Source organism: Callospermophilus lateralis, chromosome 6 (genome assembly GCF_048772815.1).
Source record: "Callospermophilus lateralis isolate mCalLat2 chromosome 6, mCalLat2.hap1, whole genome shotgun sequence".
In the NCBI taxonomy this organism is placed as follows: domain Eukaryota; kingdom Metazoa; phylum Chordata; class Mammalia; order Rodentia; family Sciuridae; genus Callospermophilus; species Callospermophilus lateralis.
The window spans coordinates 139,590,887-139,600,663 of NC_135310.1; the positions used below are offsets into that span (position 1 = coordinate 139,590,887).

General features: G+C 40.7%; 1 pseudogene; it reads right to left on the reverse strand.

The window, feature by feature from the left end:
• Positions 1-520: 520 nt before the first annotated feature.
• LOC143402194 (serpin B9-like) lies at positions 521-8,892 on the reverse strand (annotated as a pseudogene).
• Positions 8,893-9,777: the final 885 nt, after the last annotated feature.

The following is a 9,777-nucleotide window of genomic DNA, read 5'->3' on the forward strand; positions in this document are numbered from 1 at the left end:
AAATGTGAAACTATCAAAAGCAGCACTTGAGAATTAATATGAACTTGTTCTTAAGACTTTATTACAGGGCAGTTAAGCCCTTGGTGGTGTGTCTTTGAAAGGAAATTCAGGAAACAAGCCAAGCCCTTATTTGGCTTCCAGGCCACAATGAGTGAGTATCTTTGCTCTATCCCTTACTGTGTCCATGATGAATTGTCTTGCCATAGGCCCTCAAGCAAAAAAAAAAAAAAAAAAAAAGAAAAGAAAAAGAAAAGAAAAAAAGGTCAACCAAGCCTGAAATCTCTTAAACCATGAGATTTTTGGAGAACCAAAAGGGTGACCTTTTGGCTTACTATTTTATGTTGATTAACAGAAGGATGTTGCCTCATGAGGTCACATGATGGCAAGTTGTTCAGAAGACTGGGGACCTTGCCCTCCTCTTCCTACTGGTGTTCACCTAAAGGCCTATCCTTATGAAACTGTAGAGGGACTTTGGGAACACTGAAAGAGTAAAACTCTCCATGCAGAGGAAGTACAACTCTTAGGGAGATGAGAACCTGCCACAGAACAGAAGGGTGTTGGTTTAGTTTTGCCTGATGAAGAAAAGGAGGGGGTGGACAGCACGGAAAGTTGGTATACATTGTAAGCAGTATACAATGTCTGTGGCCATGGCTGCCGCAGCCTCAGTGCCTTCCTCATTCACCTCCATGACATTCTTGTGCACAAACTTGGACAGACACAAATCCCTTTCAGGTAACATTGCAGACAAGTCTGCCTGGCCCTGTTGGAAGGCATCAACCATTCCCAAACGCTGAAGCACAGTCTCCATGTCATAATCCCCCTGCAGTTTAAATCTTGGAAGGAAATCTTCATCTTCACCATAGTATAAAATTTGGCTTAGTCCAGGCTATGAATTTCTCAAAAGTAAGGTTATTTTCAACCTGAAAGACAAGAATCACCAGTTTACATTCAGACATCAGTGTGTATCTACAAACACACAGACATTTCCATTAACATTTTATGTTGACTGTCCACACAGGACAGGCAGCTCCATCAGCTGCCAGAAAAGTTATGAGGGCTCTGACTCATCCACTACCCCATGTGCTATCCCATATGTGATTTCCCTGCAGGGAGACTGTGGCTGCCCCTCCTTATCCATCCACTATGGAAACATGTTTCCTTCTGAGATGTGTCCATGCCCAGTGGATGGTGGTTTTCTGGTGGTATTTTTGGTTTGAATGAGGCTTAGTTTTGAAGACTAGGAACCACTGATGGAAAGAAAAAATACTACTGGAAAAGGAAGGGCTCTCAGTGTGAGCCACTCCTGGAGAGGACACCTGCTCACATGGGGTTTGCCACTCTTTGTGGAAACTCCTCATCACAGTTAGAGAGATAAACAAAGGGAGAGCCCATGGGAGCTTCTTTGCTCACAGAGACCCCTTAGATCATGACAATTCACTGCCACCATTGAGAAGATGGTTAACTCTCTTGTTATGGGATCATATCGCAAGGAAGCAAGGAGGACATGGATGGGCGATTTCGGCTGTTGGGTTGTAGATATGGTGAAAATTGGGCATAGGCTGTAACCAATTCTTCCCACAGAAATTCTGCATGCAAAAGAGTGCAACCCACTCTGACTCACTGAACTGAGGTCCACATGCTCATCTGGGAGCAGAATGATCATGCTCAACTTGGTGCCAGCATAGGGCAGCTCCAGCACCTGTATCTGGGCTCCACTGATGTAGGCAGTGCTAAAATCGGCTTCCTAATGTATTATCTGCACTGGTTTTTCTTCCTCCTGAGAAGAAGGACCACACAAGCACAAAATTTAAAACAGTATGAAAGGGGCAAGAAAACTCTCAATTCCGCTGTGATCCATCACTGGTAAAACTAATAAATAGTTATCTAAAACATGCCTTAAGAAGAGAGGGGAGTAGTTTAATATATATAAGCTTCCTTGTTGCATTAAATTGTATTTTCAGAGATTAGGGAGTTTCCAAACTATTCTAATTAATCTGATTTAATTGAAATTATACCTCATAGTCAACTAAGGCCTTTGCCTTTAATGTTTAATGGTAGGAAGCTGCAGATGCTGAATCAATAATGAGAAGTTATTATTAACAACACTTCAAATGAAAGCTTATTTTAATTTTAAAAATAATTGATTGAAAATCTGGAGTGTGGCTCGGTGGTACAGTGCTTGGTTAACATACACAAGCCCTACAGTTGATGCCCCAATGTGCAAAAATATAATCAAAACAAAACCCTTGATTCAATAAGAGTATGATCACATTCCCTGTGTAAACCCTGCCTCATGTTTGATAAACATATATATAAACAAATATATATCGCCTCTTTTTCCTTTATATCTATGCTACTTGTGTCTATAGGAAGATCTTTATGTCCAGAATGCGTTTTAGCCAATACATGTATGAGACTTTATCAGAGGCAGTTAGAGTGCTAATAGGTTGAAACCATAATAGACAGTATTATTATTTATTTATACATTTTTCCCAATGATTTTAAAATTGATTAAGAGATATGATAAGTTTGAAATTATTATTATCCATTTAAGCCTTTACAAAGTTAACCTTTTCTATTCAAATTCTTCATTAGACTATTATGATTTTTTTAAAAGTTTCTCCTACCTGGTTTATTTTGAAAGGCATTTCTCTTCTGAATGTTTTGTCAAACTATTCCTTTGAAGTAGCTGGCATTGACAAATATCAACTTTTGAATTTGAACTTTCAAGAGAAGCAGAGACTGTATCAGTTGTTTTTCTGAACCCGTGGTGAATAAGGATGACACGATGTCTTGGAGATCCAAACATTCTGGTTTCAAATGTGCTGAGTTTGGATGGTTAAGTACAAAAGTTAAAAACTCCATCTATGGGTTTGCATACATGACAATGGCCACTGCAAAATCCACCAAGTTGAAGATGGTGAAAGACTTCTAATTCACTGGAGGAAAGCATGTTGACATAAAGCAGAAACTTCACACCAGGATGGAGAAGAAGACAAGCCATGAAGGAGAGAGGGGCTGGGTAGGAGCTGACATTACCTGGTGTGGGTAAGAGCAGTGTCAGGTCTAAGGCCCTGTGGTCAGGCCCAGTTTTAACATTGTATAGCTACGTAGCAAAATTTTAGCAGCAGAGAACATTGCATAGCTCCAGATAAGGAGCATAGGAGGAGTTTTGGAAAGTACTAGAAGAGATATTATGATTGCATCCTCCTGGCACCTGGTATCCCTGGAACAAATAATGATTTGCGTAGGTGAAGTTACTATTTTTAACTTGGATAACAAGTGGTACATTCCCCCCAAAATAAATAATAAATTTTCTGCCTCAAGAGGACAACAAGAAATAAAGATTCCAAGAAGAAATAGTGGAAAGGACTACCTCTATTTTTATGGTCTCTTTTATTAGCAGAAATAGGGATGTTCTGAGTGGTGCAGCAGTATCTGAATGCTTTATGCATCAAACTATCATTGCTCTTGAGGACCAAGCTTAGAACTTCCACTCTGAAAGAGCAATGGATAAGTTTTAGCCCCCATGATGTTATTTTCACTGTGTGGAATGGATCAGCCCTGAGAAAGGCTCTGTAGCTGTTTATCCAGTCTAGGCTTCTCATGTCTGAATGAAGGGCGTGTAAGTGAGAGTCAGAAAAGAAGCAGTAGAAATCAGGTTCACATGTAAAAGTTGGAGGAATGCAGTCCAAACTGACCCCAAGAACAAACTCAACCCCTTGCCAAGGGTATGACTTGGAGAATATCTGGCCATTGATCTTCTCCCAGAGGTGCTAGTCACTTGCCATGTAAACATTACAGGCAAGTGACAATATGTTCTCATGTAAAATATTAACTGGGAAATCTGGCATATGAGTTTCTTTAACATTTGTGTCAGCCATTCTGTTCCCAGGAAAACAAATACTATTTGTCCATTGGTTTTGATAACATAAGGATTGATCAGATCTTCTGTGAGCCCATTAAGTTTCACACACACCATGATGCTCAGTCAGGCAACCCTGTTCTGACCTCCTGCAACACCAATGACATTTGCAGTGACAAGAAACGGGAGAGTAGGGGAAGGGAGGACAGAGCTGTGGTGGGAGGAGAAAAGAATGACCCATAATTCTGACCTTTTGTCTCTTTTGAGACCCATGTATTTCTATGCTTCCTGGACTTCTCAGTAGCTTTGACAAAGGACAGAAACTCCAGTTCTGCATGATATCACTGAAGACAGGACTCCTTAAATGTCTTTGGAGAGAGAAGTGTTCAGTGAAGCCATGTTGCTAAATAAAATTGTCAGTGAGCTTCAAAACAGTCTGCGTGCTATCTTTAGGCTTTTTTTAAAATTAAAAACATGATCAAATTTTAATCTATTAGATGTTGAAATGTCTACATTTGTAAAGAGATGTCCTGAGCCCTGAATAACCAGAGAAAATAAATGACATTTTAGGTATTGCCAATTTTAAAATAATTCAAGGTATGAATATAGAATTTGGGTCTTGATAAAAAAATAGCTTCCTGTAAGTTTCTCAATTTCTCTAGGGTTTTTTTCATTTTTTTTTCTTTTTGGCTTGTTTTGCAGTTCTGGGGATTGAGCCCAGGGCCTTGAGCAGGCTAGGCAAATGCTGTACCACTGAGCTGTGTCCCAAGGCATGTTTTTCATTTTGTCTTTGAGACAGGGGTGTCACTAGGTTGCCCAAGATGGCCTCTAACTCTCTATTCTCCTGTCTCAGCCTTCCAAGTGTGCCATCCTGCCTGGTCTCTAGGGTCTCTCTTCTGGGTTGTATATCACCAGGTATTTTAAATACAACTTTTATTGTTCTGCTGACTCAACTTACTGAGAGGAAATCACAGGCATTCTTTCCAAAGAGCCTGTTGGCTGTTGTAAGCAAGTACTTTGAACCAGGCTTGATCACTTGGGTGAGAAGCATCTGGAAGCCCTTATGGATGTCTTCCTCTGTGTTTAAACACATCACCTATGAAGAAAAGCAAGAAAACCTGCTACAGTCCGACTGGCTGGGCAAAATAACCGGGGGGGGGGGGGGGGTGACGAACAACTTGTGTATGTTGATACAGCAGGAGTGGGAGCTCTTTATTGTAGGACAGGAGCAGTATTTATACATTTCACACAGATTATCTAATTAACATAAACTAGATACAGCAGTCAACCAATAAGGAATCTCCACACTTAATGGCTCGCTGGCATTATTTCACAAATCACTCCCTTTGGCATTTTGCCAGGCGCCATCCAGACTTGTTTACAGACTCTAACAAAAACCCTCTCAGTTTTGATCTTGGCCTCAACAAGAATTTCAAGCAATATTTTTTCTCAAATACTGCATGAATTTAACCTTTGAGAGGAAGTTGATTCTAATTGAGAAGTTACACTGGTGGGATAGGTGGAGAGAGGGCCAGGAAACTGCTGAGTAAAAGCTATAGCTCTTACACTTGTAGTGAGCTCTCTGCATAGTTTATAGATGAGCAATAGAAAAAAATAAAAGGGGCAAGAGAGGTTCAGAAAAGGCACTATTCTTTAGTCCTCCATTTCACAAACAGTATAAATGTATCAGAGAAAAATGTTTCATTAAAATTTATCTTTCAAAAAATATGCAATTACAACACTAAAAATTCAAGAAGAAAATTGGATGGGAATGTAATTATAATGATAATCTTGAAAGGAAATAAAAGTGTAAAATGAGCAATATGATTAATATGTATAAATTATTTCTTAAAAGTATATTAGAGAGATAATATATGTATATTAAATGGTACTATATATTTCAAAAACTGTGTCATCTATGGGGCCATAAGAAGTGTTTGAATTGACTGTGAAATACACAAGTCACACAATTTACATTCAGTAGCCTCAGTGCAGGAAAATAAAAGTCAACAACACAAAAATAAAATACCACCAACATGGAAATTAACCTACTAAGTAGCTATTGAAAATACTTCCTAAGGAAATGCCTCCCCTATGTAACAACCAAATAATTAAATGTTGACTACCCTTAAAAAGTTAACTCTAAGAATGTTTCTTCACTTCTAAAGAATGATTCTAAAAACTTAGTTAACATAATATTTAAATATTGACATACGATTTAGAAAATAATCAAAATGAATGTTATATTACAGGACCAAATAATGAGACCAAAAAATTGTTAAAATAGGATTAACTATTTTAATGTTAAAATGGAAATAATGATATAAAAAAAAACCCAACTCATGATGTTAGAAAAGTAGAGAAAAATTTCCAAGGAATTTAGGGAAAAACATAAAATGATCAATGAGTCCAAGAACTTGATTTCTTGATTTCTTTGAATTTGACTCAAAGAAAGCACACAAATTTATACAAAATGGACTACATTAGAAATCATAAGAAAAAAATTAAATGTGCTCAGATGGAAAGTTATAAAAGAAAAAGAGATTACACAACAACACACCCCCTATACACACACACACACACACACACACACACACACTCACTCAAAATCTCACTGGAGGAGAACCCTCACCTTCCTTCCTCCTGCACCCTCCTCCCTGAAATGGTCCAGTATCACCCCTCCTTCCTCAACAGTTGTGGAAACAATCAAGGAGGGGATAGGAGACAAGCCTTGCAGACCAATCCCTCCTCCTGGGTGACAGGTGAGCTTACCTGAGCCATCTGGACCTTGGTGTTCCCCTTTACCTTCAGGGGAGGAAAAAACAAAAACAACAACACATTTTGTGAAGTTTTGTCTTGACACAGCATCTTCAAAACCTGGATGGCAATGGTGCCATTGGCCAGAAACAGAATCCATGTTGTAGGTTCTGAGGGCAAAGAAGAAAGAGAAACAGAATGAAAGGGGCTGAGTGGTGTCTCTGTTGTCCCATGTATCTTGCAAAGTGAGAAACTATATTAGTGCCTGCAAAAACCATGGGAGTAGATTCTGCATTTGAGGAAGGGAATGGTTCCTGTAGAACAGCAGGATGGCAAGGCAAGGAAGAGCAGAAAGGCATGCAGAAAGAACAGCAGGTGACAGGTCAAAGCAAGAGCAGGGAGGTGGTAGGTGAAGCCAGAGGAGGTGGACTGAAAACACCAGTTGGCAGCTCTATGCAGTGAGACCCATCCTCACCAGTGGCTGAACTTGGACCCTGGGAAGCCTTCTTGACTCCTTCTTATTTCTCCCAAGAACCCCCAAATACATTTTCTAGACCTGCCTTTAGACCCCTCCCAAATTTTTCTACCCCTCTCCACTTCTCCAGGTCCTGTGACCCTGTGCCTAGTCCAAACCACCTGGCTCTTCTCCAGAGTCTCTGACCTCCCTGCTGCTGTGCTCTCCATTGCAGTCAGCCCTTGCTCAATAAAATGCAAATTAAGTTGACTGAGGAATCTCATGGACTCCCCCATCAGGACCCCAGATGGGAAGACACATAGCATCCTAAGAGGGAAGTATTATTTTGATCCTATGACCCCTCCCTTAAATCTCCAGTAGCCCTGGGGATAACCTCCAAAATGCCTTTTCTAAATGGCTTCCCATCTGCCTGACTCCATTCCTTGTTCTAGCCTCCCACTTCTCATAGTCTCCACCTCTAGCCTCCCTGACCCCCCAGTCACTCTGAGCCTTGGCAAACACTCTTATCCAATTATAAAGACTCCCTACTCCATCCATGTCACTAGGCTCCTATCACTCACTCTTCCCTCCTAAGCTTTCCACTAGGAGGCCTCTGATGTCCTATTATGGAGCTCCCACATCCCCCAACCCTGATTCATAACTCCTTATTGTAATTACTTATCTCATCCTTTGTTGGATCCACAAGACTGCCTGTTCTCTGAAGGCAAGGTGCCTGGCATCCTGATTCTAAGAACTGGAAGCACGCTCAGGAAAAACAAGAGCTCCATCAATTTAGGGCACATTCTGGAAAAGTCTCAGATGAATAGTGAGTGCTGGGATTTTGAACTAAATACTTGAGATTTTAAAAGCACAGAGAATATACAAAATTACATATAAGAGGTTGTGAGGGGAATGGGAAATAAAACAAGGAGAGAAATGAATTATAGTAGATGGGGTAGAGAGAGAAGATGGGAGGGGAGGGGAGGGGAGTAGTAGAGGATAGAAAGGTAGCAGAATACAACAGTTACTAATATGGCATTATGTAAAAATGTGGATGTGTAACCGGTGTGATTCTGCAATCTATATTTGGGGTAAAAATGGGAGTTCATAACCCACTTGAATCAAATGTATGAAATATGATATGTCAAGAGCTTTGTAATGTTTTGAACAACCAATGAAAAAAATTAAAAGCACAGAGAAGAGGTAAGGAAGAAGTCATGCTATGATTCTCTGAGGAGAGAGGCGAGAAGAGAAAATAGGGTCAGTAGGTGGGAGTGGTGTTGGAGCATGAACACCCACCAGGGTGAAGGCCAGGGCCAGCAGGGGCAGGCAAGAGTCAAGCAGAGAAGCCAGGAGTCTGTGCAGTGCTTTGTCTTGTTGGAATCATGCTGCCCTTCTCTGAGACCAGATCTGAGCAAGGTCCAGCTGCACCACTAACAGCTGTGATTGCCCAAGGAGCTATTTCTGTAAACACAGTGTGACACCACCTTCTGAGTTTTTCTTGTTTTTGTCTTTTCTTTTTTTTTTTTTTCCTGGTTCTAGTGGCAGCCTGGGACTTTCAAAACTTCCCTTTCTTGGTGCCCTGCCACTCCTGGGCCTGGTCATAGAAGCCCTCACCTACCACCTTCCATACAGCCCCTATCTCAGGTCTCAATGCTGTTAGCCTGGGTGCTGACCTCTGAGTCACAGGAACAGGAGTCTGCAGCTGTGCCTCTCTCAGGTCCACTCTGGGGTCTCTGTACTCCCAGAGACCTTTTATGAGCTGTGTTTGGCTGTGGGATTGCCAGTCTGCAGGGTACTGCTCCAGGGAGGACATTCAGTGTGACCTGGGTCAAGGCAAGAAAAGGGTCTCCTCTCTGCCCAGGGATGGGTCATTATCACCAATGACCAGTATAACTGGAACACCATGCCAGATTCAGGTTTGGCCACTCTTATTTGGGTACCACATGGTCTGTACAAAGATTTGGAAACTGAAAAGTGCTCTGAAACTTACAACCATAGGCAGTCTTCAGAGTGCCTTGGGGCATTGGCTGGGGAAACACCATGGGGGCTGGGGCAGAGCACAGAAGTTAGAACTCTGGGCTTTCCTACTTCTAGAAAGTAAAGGCAGAATGATAGGCTGGGATTTTAGGGGAGGAAAGTCCTGTAAGTCGGTATTCTGAGTCCCTGCCTTAAACAAAGTAGGGATTCAGTGAGATAGAAAGTGTTTGTTCTCCTTATATGCTGTGATATTAAGAATTAAATCTAGGGCCTCATTAATATTGTTTTACCATTAAGCAGTTTTTATTTTATATTCAGGTAAGTTCTTGCTAAGTTGCCCAAACTGGCCTTTAACTTGTGATCCTCCTGCCTCAGTCTCCTGGGGAGCTGGAGTCATAGGCATGTGCCATCATGCTAAGCACAATTTATAACACAACTTAATTCTAGCATGAAAATACTATGTTCATGGTTATCTCAATATGATGATCTCAATAGATGCAGAAAAACATTAAAAAATTGGACATTGATTTTTTACTAATACAAAACCCTCAGCAAACTAGAAAAAGTTGATAACCTCCTCACCCTAATAAAGGACATCTACCAAAAAAAAAAACAAAGGAAAAGACAACAAAAATCCTACAGCTAACATATTTAATGGTGAAAGGCTGAATAGTTTTACTCTATAAACAAGACCAAAGCAAGGATTTCTGTTCTCATAACT